The sequence below is a fragment of the Chlorocebus sabaeus genome, chromosome 13 (assembly GCF_047675955.1).
Source record: "Chlorocebus sabaeus isolate Y175 chromosome 13, mChlSab1.0.hap1, whole genome shotgun sequence".
NCBI lineage: Eukaryota > Metazoa > Chordata > Mammalia > Primates > Cercopithecidae > Chlorocebus > Chlorocebus sabaeus.
Genome location: NC_132916.1, coordinates 58222349 through 58237332, shown reverse-complemented (window position 1 = coordinate 58237332; position 14984 = coordinate 58222349).

The window sequence follows — 14984 nt, the reverse complement described above, 5'->3', positions numbered from 1 at the left end:
TATTACCACTGAACTGTACACTACAAATGTTAAAGATGTAAATTACATATGTATATGCTACCTCAATAAAAATAAATTAAAGAAGTGAAAGATCTCTACAAGGAAAACTATAAAATATCAATGAAAGAAATATAAGAGGACACAAGACATGAAAAGATATCTCATGCTCATGGATTGGAATAATTAATATTGTTAAAATGTTTCTACTACCCAAAGCAATGCACAGATTCAATGCAAAGAAAATACCAGTGACATTCTTCACAGAAGTAGAAAAAACAATCCTAAAATGTGTATGGGACTACAAAAGACTCCAGATACCTAAAGTAATTCTGAGCAAAAAGAACAAAGCTGGAGGCATCACACTATCTGATTTCAAATTATACTACAAAGCTATGGTAACCAAAACAGCATGATACTGGCATGAAAACACATATAGATCAATGGAACAAAATAGAGAACCAAGAAATAAAGACACACACTTAATAGCCAACTGATTTTCAACAAAGACACCAAAAACATATGCTGGATAAAGGACAGTCTCTTCAATCAGTGGTGCTGGAAAAATTGGATATCCATATGCAGAAGAATGAAACTAGATCCCCATCTTTCACCATATTCAAAAATCGACTCAAAATGGATTACAGACTTAAATGTAAGACCTGCAACTATGAAACTACTGTAGGGAAACTTTGGAGAAATGCTTCAGGACACTGGTCTGGGCAAAGATACTTTGTTTAAGACTCCAAAAGCACAGGTAACAAAAGCAAACAGAGACAATTGGGATTATATCAAGCTAAAAGCTTTGGCAGAGCAGAGAAAATGTTTCCAAACTGTTAATCTGACAAGAGATTAATAAGTAGAATATATAAGGAACTCAGACAACTCAATAGCAAGAAAACAAATAATCTGATTTTAAAATGGGCAAAACAGTAGGGCATAGTGGCTTGCACCTGTAATCCCAACTGCTCAGGAGGCTGAGGTGGAATGATCACTTGAGTCCAGGAGTTTGAGACCAGCCTGGGCAACATAGTGAGATCCTGTGTCTAAAAAATTTAAAAGAATTAGCTGGGTGTGGTGGCCTGTACCTGTAGTCTCAGCTACTCAGGGAGGTTAAGGCAGGAAGATCACCTGAACCCAGAGTTCAAGGATGCAATATAAGGTCACGCCATTATACTCCAGCCTAGGCGACAGAAGGAGACCTCATCTTTTAAAAATAAATAAGAACCTGGCCAAGATGGTCAACTAGAAGCAGCTAATGTGTACCTCTCTCACAGAGAGAAATAGAAAGCGTAAGTCAATAAAGCATTTTGAACTGAAACGTCTAGGTACACACATTGGGATTCATCAAGAAAACAACTCAACCCTTAGAAAATGGAGAAAAGCAAGGCAGGACGACTGCTTACCCAGGAGCAACATGGGGCCAGGGGAGCCTCCCCTACCCAGGGAAGCAGTGAGTGACTCTGGGATCCATGTTTCTCCCATGGATTTTTGTAACCCTGGGGTCAGGAGATCCCCTTGTGAACTCATTCCACCAGGGCCTGCTGTCTGACATGAAGAGCTATGTGGAGTCTCAGCAGAGCAGCTGCTTAGGCACACTTGGAGCCGTGGGAGCTTTAGATATCTGAGCTTCCCAGCAAAAGTGGCTGCAACCGTGGTAAAACAGGAGGATAGACCCCTTTAAATACTCCTAGGAAAGGGGCTGAATTCAGGGGGCTGAGCAGCAATGATCTTGAGGCCCCACTTCCATGGCATCTTGTAGGATAAGGCCCACTGATTTGGAACTCCAGCCAATCACCAGTAACAGTGTTACACCTCCCTGCGATGGAACTCCCAGAGGGAGGGGCAGGCCACCATATTTGCTGTTTCTCAGCCTTAGCCCTCGTTGCCTTCAGTAAAGCTGCTGTAGGAAAAGCAGCCAGATTGCTTTTCTCATATGGATCCCTGACCTTGCTTCTTCTCACTGGGTAGGACCTTCCAACTGGGGTCACCAGCCACCCCCATAAGTGTTTTCCAGCTGGCAGTGTTTCTTAACCTCCCTGGGATGGAGCCCCCAGGGAGAAGAATGGGCTGCCATCTTTGCTGTTTCACAGCCTAATCCATTGTTGCCTTCAAGCTGTAGGGAGTCTGAGGTGACTAGGGACTGGAGTGGTCCCCAGCACAGTGCAACAGTTCTACAGAGGAGTAGCCATACTGCTTTTTCGCGGGGGTCCCAGATCCTGTTTCTCTTCACTGAGTGGAGTCTCCTCACCGAGGACTACAACCACCCCTACTGGTGTGTTTAGGCTGGCAACAGGTCTGTACCTTCCTGAGATGGAGCTCCCGAGAAAGGGGAAGGCTGGCATATTTGCTATTTTGCAGCCTCCACTGTTAATACCTTTAGATGCTGGAGAATCTAATGTGACTAGGGACTGGAGTGGAACCCCAGCATGCAGATTTTTTGTTACATGGGCCCTGGATCTTGTATCTCCTCACTGGGAGGGTCCTGGGTCTCCAGGCACACTCTGCTGGGGCCTTTGGGACAGTAGCAGCTCTGCAATTCCCAGTGGGAGGGGTGGATTGCAATCTTTGCTTTTTCACAGCCCTTGTTGTTAACAGTCTCTGGAGAGTCCACAGGGACCAGGAGCTGGTCTGGACCCCCAGCACAGAGCATTCACTTCATGGAAAAGAGGCTGACAGTTCTCCTTGCAGGTTCTGGTCCTCACTGGTTAGGGTCATCTCACCTGGGACTCCAGCACAACCACCCTGACCCCACCTGACCACTTCAATCAGAGGCAGCCCAGCAGTTAAAGGAACACCCACATGCAGAGATAAAAAAGAACTAACACAGTAACTCCAGCAACTCAAATGAACAGAATGTATTATGTCCTCCAAACAATTGCACTAGTTCTCCAACAAATGTCTTATGTCCTCCAAAACAACTGCACTAGTTCTCCAACAAGTGTTTTTAACCAGGCTGAGTTGGTTGAAATTACAGAAATAGAATTCAGTATATGGATAGAAACAAAGATCATTGAGATTCAGGAGAATGGCAAAACCCAATCTAAAAAAAGTAAGAATCACGATAAAACAATACAGAAGCTGACAGATGAAATAGCCACTATAAAAAAGAAACTAACTGATCTGATAGAGTTGAAAAACACACTACAAGAATTTCATGATACAACCACAAGTATTAACAACAGAATAGATTAAGCTAAGGAAAGAATTTTGGAGTTTGAACACTGGCTCCCTGAAATTAGACAGATAAAAATAAAGAAAAAAAAATGAAAAGGAATGGATAAAACCTCCCTAAAATATGAGAGTATGTAAAGAGGCCAAATATTGGCATCCCGGAAAAGAATGGGAAAAAAGTAAACAACTTGGAGAATATATTTCATGATCTCATCCATGGAAACATCCCCAACTTCACTAGAGAGAGCAACAGTCAAATTCAGGAAATATAGAGAACCCTTGCAAGATTCTACTTAGGAAGATCATCCTCAAGACATATAATCATCAGATTTTCCAATGTTGAAATGAAAGAAAGAATGTTAAAGGCATCTAGAAAGAAAAGCAGGTCACCTACAAATGGAACCCTATCAGGCTAACAGTGGACCTCTTGGCTGAAACCCTACAAGCCAGAAGAGATTTAGGACCTATATCCAACATTCTTAAAAAAAAGTCTTCAACCAAGAATTTCATATCCATCCAAACTAAGCTTCCTCAGTGAGGGAGAAATAAGATACTTTTCAAGTAAGCAAACTCTGAGGGAGTTTGTTGCCACCAGATCAGCTTTACAAGAGATCTTGAAAGGAACACTAAATATGGAAAGTCTATTATCAGGCAATACAAAAATACACTTAAGTACACACACTAGTGACTCTGTAAAGGAACCACGCAAATAAGTCGGCATAATAACCAGCTAACAAGACAATGACAGGTTCAAATCCACACATATTAATACTAATATTGAAAGTAAACAGGCTAAATGTCTCATTTAAAAGGCACAGAGTGACAAGCTGGACAAAAAAGCAAGACTCAATGGTATGCTGTGTTCAAGAGACCCATCTCACATGCAGTGACATCCGTAGGCTCAAAATAAAGGGATTGGCCAGGCATGGTGGCTCATGTCTGTAATCCAAGCACTTTGGGAGGCAGAGGTGGGCAGAACACAAGATCAGGAGTTTGAGACCAACCTGACCAACATGGTGAAACCCCGTCTCTACTAAAAATACAAAAATTAGCTGGGTGTGGTGGCATGCACCTGTAATCCCAGCTACTCAGGAGGCTGAAGCAGGAGAATCGCTAGAACGTGGGAGGTGGAGGTTGCAGTGAGCTGAGATTGTGCCACTGCACTCCAGCCTGGGTGACAGAGCGAGACTCCATCTCAAAAAAATAAAAATAAAAATAAAAATAAAAATAAAAATAAAAATAAAAATAAAGGGATGGAGGAAAATCTACCAAGCAAATGGAAAAAATAAATAACAGGGGTTGCAATCCTAGTTTCAGTCAAAGCAGACTTTAAACCAACAAAGATTTAAAAAGACAAAGAAAGGCATTACATAACGGTAAAGGGTTCAAATCAACAAGACCTAAGTATACTAAATATATATGCAACTAACACAAGATCACCCAGATTCAAAAAGCAAGTTCTTAGAGACCTACAAAGAGAGTTAGACTCCCACATAATAATAGTGGGAGACTTCAACATTTCACTGTCAGTATTAGACAGATCTTCAAGGCAGAAAATTAGCAAAAAATTCAGGACTTGAACTCAACATTGGACCACATAGATCTGATAAAGCTCCGCAGTACTCTCCACCCCTAAAACAACAGAATAGACATTCTTCTAATTGCCACATAGCACACACTCTGAAATTGACCACACAATCAGACATAAGACAATCCTCAGCAAATGCAAAAGAATTGAAATCACACCAAACACTCTCCTGAGCCACAGTGTAATAAAAATAGAAATCAAGGCTAAGAAAATTGCTCAAAACCATACAGTTACATGGGAATTAAACAACCTCTTTCCGAATGACTTTTTGGTAAATAATGCAATTAAGGCAAAAATCAAGAAGTTCTTTGAAACTAATAAGAACAAAGATACAGCATACCAGAATTTCTAGGATACTCCTAAGGTAGTGCTAAGAGGGAATTTACAGCACTAAATGCCCACATCAAAAAGTTAGAAAGACTTCAAATTAACAACCTAAAATCGGAACTAAAGGAACTAGAGAAGCAAGAACAAATCAGCTCCAAAGCTAGCAAAAGACAAGAAATAACCCAAATCAGAGCTGAACTGAAGCAGATCAAGACAAAAGAAACCATTACAAAGATCAATGAACCCAGGAGTTGGTTTTTTGAAAAAAATAATAAGCTATGCTGTTAGTTAAACTAATAAAGAAGACTAGAGAGAAGATCCAAATAAACACAATTATAAATAACAAAGGGGGTGTTACCATTGACCCCACAGAAATACAAATAACCATTAGAGACTACTATGAACACCTCTATGCAAAATACTAGAAAACCTTGGAAAGATGGATAAATTCCTGAACACATACACTGTCCCAAGACTGAACCAGAAATAAATTAATTCCCTGAGCAGACCAATAATGGGGCTTTGAAATTGAATCAGTAATAAATAGCCTTCCAACTAAAAAAAGCCCAGGACCAGATGATTTACAGCCAAATTCTACCACATGTACAAAGAAGAGCTGGTATCATTTCTGGTGAAACTATTTCAAAAAATTGAGAAGAGACTCCTCCCCAATTCTTTCTATGAATGAAATATACCAAAACCTGGCAGAGACACAACAAACAAAGAAAACTTTAGGCCAGTATCCTTGATGAACATTGATGGAAAAATCTTCAACAAAATACTAGCAAACCAAGTTCAGCAGCAAATCAAAAAGACCAATCCAACCTGATCAAGTAGGTTATTCCTGGGATGCAAGGTTGGTTCAACATACACAAATCAATAAATATGATTTCATCACATAAACAGAACTAAAGACAAAAACCAAGTGATCATCTCAGTAGATGCAGAACAGGCTTTTGATGAAATTCAACATCCCTTCATGTTAAAAACTCTCAATAAACTAGGTATTAAAGGAACATACCTCAAAATAATAGGAACCATCTATGACAAGCCCACAGTCAACATCATATTGAATGGGCAAAAGTTGGAAGCATTCCTTTTGAAAACCAGAACAAGACAAAAATTCCCCCCTCACTACTCCTATTCAACACAGTATTGGAAGTCCCGGCCAAAGCAATTAGGCAAGAGAAGGAAATAAAAGGCACCCAAGTAGGGAGAGAGGGAGTTAAACTATTCTTGCTTGTAGATGACATGATTCTATAGTCTATAGAATCAATCCAAAAGCTCTCTCAGCTGATCAACAACTTCAGCAAAGTTTCAGGATACAAAATTGACATACAAAAATTACTAGCATTCCTACACATCAACAACAGCCAAGTCAAGTGTCAAGAACACAATCCCATTTACAACTGCCCCCAAAAGAATAAAATACATAAGAATACGGCTAACCAGGGAGATGAAACATCTCTACAATGAGACTTATAAAAGACTGCCCAAAGAAATCAGAGATTATATAAACAAATCAAAAAACATTCCATGCTCATGAATAGGCAAGAATCAATTCCATTAAAAAGGCCATACTGACCAAGGAATGAAAAGATTAAATGCTATTCCTATCAAGTTACCAATGACATTCTTCATATAACTAGAAAAAACTATTTAAAAATTTATATGGAATCAAAAAAGAGCCCAAATAGCCAAGGCAATCCTAAGCAAAAAGAACAAAGCTGGAGGCATCATGTTACCTTACTTGATTCAAACTATGCTATAGGGCCACAGTAACAAAAACAGCATGGTACTAGTACAAAAACAGACACATGGACCAATGGAACAGAATAGAGAACCCAGAAATAAGGCCACACACTTACAACCATCTTTGATAAAGCTGACAATAAAAAGCAAGAGAGAAAGGACTCCCTATTCAATTAACGGTGCTGGGATAATTGGTTGGCCATATGCAGAATATTGAAACTAGACTCCTTCCTTACACCATATACAAAAATCAACTCAGGATGGACTAAAGACTTAAATGTAAAACTTCAAATTATAACAACCCTGAAAGACAATCTAGGCAATACCATTCTAAATATAGGAACTGGCAAAGATTTCATGATGAAGATGCCAAAAGCAATTGAAACAAAAGCAAAAATTGACAAATAAACTAAAGAACTTCTGCCCAGCAAAAGAAACCATTAACAAAGTAAACAGACAACTGACAGAAAGGCAGAAAAATATTTGTAAACTATGCATCTAACAAAAGGCCTAAAATCTAGCATCTTTAAGGAACTTAGATTGCAAATAAAAAACAAACAACCCAGTAAAAACGTGGGCAAAGGACACAAACAGACGCTTCTCAAAGGAATACATACATGTTGCCAGCCAGGTGCGGTGGCTCACACCTGTAATCCCAGCACTTTGGGAGGCCAAGGTGGGCAGATCACGAGGTCAGGAGTTTGAGACCAGCTTGGCCAACATCATGAAATCCCATCTCTACTAAAACTACAAATCTAACCGGACGTGATGGCGTGCACCTGTAGTCCCAGTTACTCAGGAGGCTGAGGCAGGAGAATCGCTTGAACACCAGGGGGAGGAGGTTGGGGTGAGCTAAGATGGTGCCACTTCACTCCAGCCTGGGCAACAGAGCCAGATTCTGTCTTAAAAAAAAAAAAGACAGACATACATGTTGCCAACAAGCATATGAAGAAAAGCTCAATGCCACTGATCATTAAAGTTGTGCAAATCAAAACCACAATGAGATACCATGTCACACCAGTCAGAATGGCTATTAATAAAAAGCTAAAAAAGAACAGATACTGGCAAGGTTGTGGCGAAAAGGAACCCTTATACACTGTTCGGAATGTAACTTACTTCAACCATTGTAGAAAGCACTGTGGCAATTCCTCAAAGAGCTAAAAAAAGAACTATCATTTGGCCGAGTAATCCCATTACGGTATATTCCCAAGGGAATATAAATTGTTCTACCAAAAGACACATGCACAAATATGTTTGCTGCAGCACTACTTATAATAGCAAAGACATGGAATCAACCTAAATGTCCATCAATGACAGACTGAATAAAAAACATGTGCTTCTTATATACCATGGAATACTATGAAGCCATAAAAAAGAATAAGATCATGTCTTTGCAGGAGCATAGACGGAGCTGGAGGCCATAATCCTTAGCAAACTAATGCTGGAACAGAAAATCAAATACCACGTGTTCTCACTTATAGGTGGGCGCTGAATGATGAGAACACATAGACACAAAGAGGGGAACAACAGACACTGGGACAAATTGAGGGTGGAGGGTAGGAGGATGAAGAACATCAGAAAAAATAACTATTGAGTAGTAGGCTTTGTATGTGGGTGATGTAATAATCTATACAACAAATTCCCATGACATGATTTTACCTATATAACAAACCTTCACATGTATCCCTGAACCTAAAAGTTTAAAATAAGTAAAGAAATAAATAATAAAATTAAAAATAGGCAAAAGACCTGAATAGACATTTCTTAAAATAGAGATACAAATGCCAACAGGTATATGAAAAAATGTTCAACATCATTAATCACCAGGGAAATGAAAATCAATACCACAATAAGTTATCTCACCCCAGTTAGAATGATTATTATCAAAAAGATAAAACATAACAAATGCTGGTGGGGATATGGAGAAAAGGGAATACTTGCACATTGTTGGAAGAAATGTAAAATAGTGCAGCCAAAATGAAAAATGATATGGAGTCTCCTCATAAAACTAAAGATAGAACTAACATATGATCCTGGAATTCCACTGCTGGATATATATCTGTAAGAAAGGAAATAGGTATATCAGAGGGCTACCTGTTTACTGCAGCACTATTCAAAATATTCAAAATATGAAATGTTTTTCAATGGACTAACAAGTGATGGAATATTATTCAGCCACAAGAAAGATTAAAATCTTGTCATTTGCAGTAACAAGGATGGAACTGGAGATGATTATGCTAAGTGAAATAAGCCAGGCACAGAAAGACAATCATCACATGTTGTCACTCATATGCAGGAGCTAAAAATGTAGATCTCATGGACCTCGAGAGTAGAATGGTGACTACCAGAGGCTAGGAAGGAAAGTAAGGAGGAATAAAGAGAAGTTAGTTAATGGGTACAAAAGTACAGTTAGATAGAAGGAATATGCTCTAGCATTCGATAACATGGTAGGGAAATTACAGTTAACAATAATTTATTGTATTATTCAAATTAACTAGAAGAAAAAGATTATGTTTCCTACACAAAGAAAAGATAAATGTTTGAGGTGATGGGTATCTCAATTACCCTGATTTAATAATTGGACATTGTATCAAAATATGACATGTACCTTCAAAATACGTACAATTATGACATATCACTTTTACAAACATAAAAAAGACTTTCCTGGGGCTTGAAGCTTAGTAGGAGAGACATACGTGATCACATCCATGCACGCGTGTGAACACACACACATACACACACATAATTTTCAACAGAGAGGAGTAAAGGAAATCACTCATCAGCCTGAGTCAGAAGTGACTTCACTAGAATTCAGACTGGAAGGTTGACTAGGAGTTAATAACTGCTTTGGCATTCTGAGCCACATCACTCCCCATTTACAAGTTAATACTCCTTTCTGTGCAGAACACAGTCAGGGTGTTTCTCTCTTCAATTGTTTCTTAACATTTACCAATATAAGTGATAACTGTGTGCCCAAGGTCAAGTCTGGCAAAGCAGCAGAAGTGAGGCTGAGAAGGGTGGAGGCTCTGGAGCTTAGTCTATGGAATCAATAAAAAATCATTATGAGGTTAGGTTGTGGTTTTCACAGAGACAATATAACCATGTTGGAATTCATATTTTGTGTGGCACAGGCTCTGGCCAGCTATTCTCCCCAGATGACCCACAATAGGAGTCTGAAATACACAATACCTTCATGAGATCACGGTAGACATTATTATTACTAGCCCTGTTTTCTGCTGAGCCAGCCTGGCTCAGAATCCTTCTGAGGAATGTCTTCTAGGTGTCCTTCACCAGTTGGCTACAGTCAGCATGAGAAGAATTCTATTTGCCAATGTGAGCATAGGTAGTGTATATGCTGATAGTAGCATCTATTAATAAATTCAGTAATGGTTGCTGGTGAAGTTATGTAGTCCCCGTCAGTGAAAAAATGAGCTGTGATATCTTAGAGCTGTAACTTTCAAACCTTAAAACAAAGTTTAATACCTTCTTTCTCTAATATAACTTTGAAAAACTGGCAATGAATCATAACTGCAGTCTATAAACCATATAACAAAAGAATTAATGTGCTCGCAGCTGGAAGTGGATTCTCCCCATCTTGGTCCTAATGTTCTTATGTTTTTCAAACATACAGAAAATCCCGAACCATCCATGGAATCCTAACCACTATTGACACATTCTGAAGACCACTGTCCCAGATGATTGTCCTGACATGACTTTTGACTATGGTTCATAGTTTGGGGGCTCATGAATTATAAGATTCAAGTTTGATTGATACCCACTGGCCAGGGTCTTCTAAGACTACAAGAATGGCACTGGTCTAAAATGTCTTCATAGCTCACATCTTGGTTGATAAAGACACTTGTTCACAATTCAACTGAGATTTAAAACATTTTTGGATCAGGGACATTGATACGGTTTGGCTGTGCCCTCTCTCAAATCTCATCTTGAACTGTAATTCCCATAATCCCCATGTGTGGTGGGATGGACCCAGTGGGAGGTAATTGAATCATGGGGGTGGTTTTCCCCATGCTATTCTTATGATAGTGAGTAAGTTCTCATGAAATCTGATGGCGTTTTAATGGGCTTCCCCTTTGGCTCAGCTCTCATTCTTCTCTCTCCTCCCATGTGGTGAAGAAAGATGTGTGTGCTTCCCCATCTGCCATGATTATAGGTTTCCTGAGGCCCTCTCAGTCCTGCAGAACTATGAGTCAATTAAATCTCTTTCCTTTATAAATTACCCAGTCTGCAGTATGTCCTTGTAGCTACATGAGAATGAACAAATATAGACACCCTTTAAAATCTAATGAAATCTATTGCACTTCTTCCTTTAAAAAATTCTTAAGCAAACATGGACACATTATTTGACATACAATTCCAAGGACTTTAAGGACCTTTAGAAGCTCTTGATTTAATGATAGAGGCAGTCTGGAAGATGGAGCTCCTGGATGTTTATAGTTAAAGAAAGAAAAAAATGAGCTGATCCTGGACAGGACCACGGGTATTGGGCAGGAACATGAGTTTTCCATACAGTAGTATTGAGAATTTCTTTTCTCTTAAAAGACCAGTGCTTATTGTGCTTATTAGAGAAGGCCCTGGTATAATGTTCACATCCAAAATATAAATAAATGGTAATTTGCCTTCATCATTGTTCCCTCTCTTCTCTGTCAGCCATTCCCATCTGCACCTATAGGAAATTGGGTGTTAGATCCAAAGGCAGTGGTGGATCAGCAAGGACATGACCCTACCCACCTGGGTTCACAAAGGCTGTCCTGGTCTGGTCTGCCAAGTAGGCTTTGTCCCAATGAGATAGCATCCTCTAAGCATGAGGCAACTTGCACAACTTCCTCATAAGGATTTTGAACACTTTTCTATGGTTTTATCCATCAAGAAGAGCTCTGGTACTGCAACCTGTTAGAAAGATCGTAAGTTTAGAAATAAATCAGAATTGAAAAGCTGTGCTTTGGAGCTGTGATTCATTTTGATGGGGAGAGGTCATACCCCTCTTCTGGGGCCCAGAGGGTACCCATGAAGTGGGTGCACACTAGCATTGTGCTCCAACTTGCTCAATGCTAGTGTTATGCAAGTTGCCTGTAGTTGAATTAGGTGCTGTAGACTGGGGTTTGGTGAATAGATTTTGGGGCAAGATCAAGTAACTGACTGTCGGTTGCTGCTGGTGAAGGGTACACAGGTGTATTTTACAGATGACAGGAGGCTGGATTAGGCACTCCAGGTTAAGCTTGGTGAATAGAATTAAGAGCAAGATCAGGAAATCCCTAATTGGCTAGGAGTGATGGAAAAAGGGAGGTCATTGCTCATGAATAACCAATAATGGGAATAAAATTGTACCTTTGCTGGATAAACAGCCCCCTCTGGAGAAACTTAGAGATACATGGCATGGCAGATAGACAGGAAACAAGCTCCTAAAACATGAAACTGTGGTCACATATTGGTGAAACCACACAAGCAGTGAGGCAAGACTGAGACATGGTCAAGAACAATAGTTGGTATTTCTTGTTGGTGGTCAAGCTGTCTCAGCATAGCCTGCTTCAGTATCAGAGTTTATTGTTAAACCAAGTGGCTCAGCATTTCCCAGGCAACTTCTTAGCTATCTCAGCATTTGGTGTTAAATGGGCTACTTCTTGGGGACTTGAGGTTTTCCGCTGACACCTCAACACTTGAGAGACTTCTGTAAATTTACATGAGGGAAGATTAGAGCAGTCTAGAGAAAGAAAAACTCCTGGGCATAGACTTAAGAGGTTGAACAACAGACAGGCCGAGAGCGTCAACTAGAAGCTACTGGAACTTCCTCTAAAGCAAGCTAGAAGTCTTTAGGTATTGTAGGTAGTGAGGGGAGGGGAAGAACATAAGTTTGAAATGGAAAGACTGAAGAATAGAAATTTATAATTATAAGGGTTAGGGAATAAGTTGCTTATATGCAATTCTTCAAATTGTGATATAAAATACATTTTGCAATAAAATAGTTAATATTTATTCTTAACATTGTAGTAAAATCACATTTGTAGCAAGACAGCTTAATTTAGTTGAAAAGAAGTAACTCTCCGTGTCAGTTATAAAAAAGTCTAACTGGAGCCAAAGACACCTAGGCACCACCATCCACTGGGTGATAATACGTCTTAATTGAGAAAGTAAACCTGGGAATGGTGTTTCTCAACTGGAAATATACATACATGCCCTTTTTGTCAAAGTAATATCTCCTGTCCCCATGACTGGCTACATAAATTGTTGACTATGAAAGAAAAATGCTAGGCTCCTTATTCAAAATGCAGGAAAAAAGCATTTTCCTTTTTTCTGTTGTCTTTATCGACCTGTTATGGCATTCTTTGTTATTTAACATCAAACTTCTGTACCCTCGATGGCATCCAAGGGTCATATACCATGACTTGGTGTGTGGGTTGGACTCTATTGCTTCCTAGACCTGTGCTCTGACCTCACCTGGGGCAAGGGTAGCAGGGTCACTGGGCAGGGGTTGGTGCAGGCAGCTGCAGCCTTTACTGGGGAGGTAGCAAAGTGGTGAGAAGCAGGTGCTTCTGAGCAGAGGCTCCAAGCCCCTGCTCATGCTCTATCACCCCATCAGACTTCACTTACAAACACAAATTCAAAGATAAAAATAAGAACATCAAAACTGCAGAGTACTGAGCCTCATGTGCAGGACGGGGAGGGAAAGGAGCCCTTCTGAGAACTCCTAATCAAACCCTCATTAAGCTGGCCCTGCTCCCATGCCATCACAAATTTTGATATATTGTCCTTAGTTATGACAAAGCCACTTTGTCATAAACTAGTGTGTTCTTCAATGTGTTGGTCATCAAAATCGTCTCCAGAACTTTACACACAGATTCCTGGGTCACACCAAAGAGATTTCTGTTGGATTACAGAAATCCAACAGGAATGTTGGAAGAAATTATTCCCTCATCACTTCACATATTTACTGAGCCCCTACCAGGTTCTAGGCCCTGGGGTAAGCTTTATGCACAGAATGAAGACAATAGCAGTCAACATCTCTGTCTTTGTGGGCCACATAGTCCACTGAGGAAGATTGTCCAAAAACAAACAAACAAACAAACAAAAATCTAACCATATTTTGTGGAAAGAGCAGTGAAGAAAATACACCAAAGGTAACTGGGAAATGTTTAGCCTGGAGGAGAGGATGGATGATATTTAAAGCCTACAGTGAGAGTCACCTCTATTTATAAGAACCTTCTCAAATAATCCTGATTATTTACCAGGGTTAGAGTTTTAACTAAAAGTCCGACTGCTATCTTCACCATGCAAGAGGAATTTGGCAAATCCACCCTCTCTAGTGTGTACTATGAAAGCAACATGAAATCACTAAATCCTATCATAATAATGAATATGCTTTTCATATGATAAGTGCTCTGTAGAGATTTCTCCATCCCACCTCTTGGTTGTGAATCTGCAAATCTATTAATCTTCCAAATACAGTGATGACATGTTTCACAGGCACCGAGAAGGTATACTATGGGCCAAGGCAAGGTTGTAGCATATGACAGAAATGTGGCCTAAAAAACCACATCTCTTAATTCCCAGTCTGTGAGAGACCACAGATGTCGTCACATGTCCGTAACACTTAATATCGAACATGAAGCTTCCTTGTTGCCTTCATAGAATCACTTGTTATCTGTCACAGTGTAATTAATGATGGCTGTGGCAAATGGGTCAGTGTGAGGGTAGGGATCTTTTTGTTTTTAACACAGAGAAGCTGTAAGAGACACTGTAGTTCCTCAAAATGCCTAACAAATCTTAAATGCATATCTCAATTGATCTTTTCTTCTGTTTTATGACTACAGTGCCGCAACTGAACTAGGGCATGAATAAACAGGCCTAAAAACCTTCACTCATGAAAGTTGGGGATGGTAGACTTGCCCTTCCACATTTCAGGACATCCAGTAATAGAGAATGATGGAAAGGTGATGTCGAAGCAGAACTTTCTGAACCAATGAAAAATGTGGATCACTGGGAAATCTCCAATAGGATACATTTTAAAAATATCATCACCTAGATACATTGTGTTGGAGCATTGGAGTAAAACAACAAAACTTAATTAGACCAAAAGAAAGAACAGAGAAAACCATTGCAAAATCAGGAGATGCAGCATAAAACAAAATTG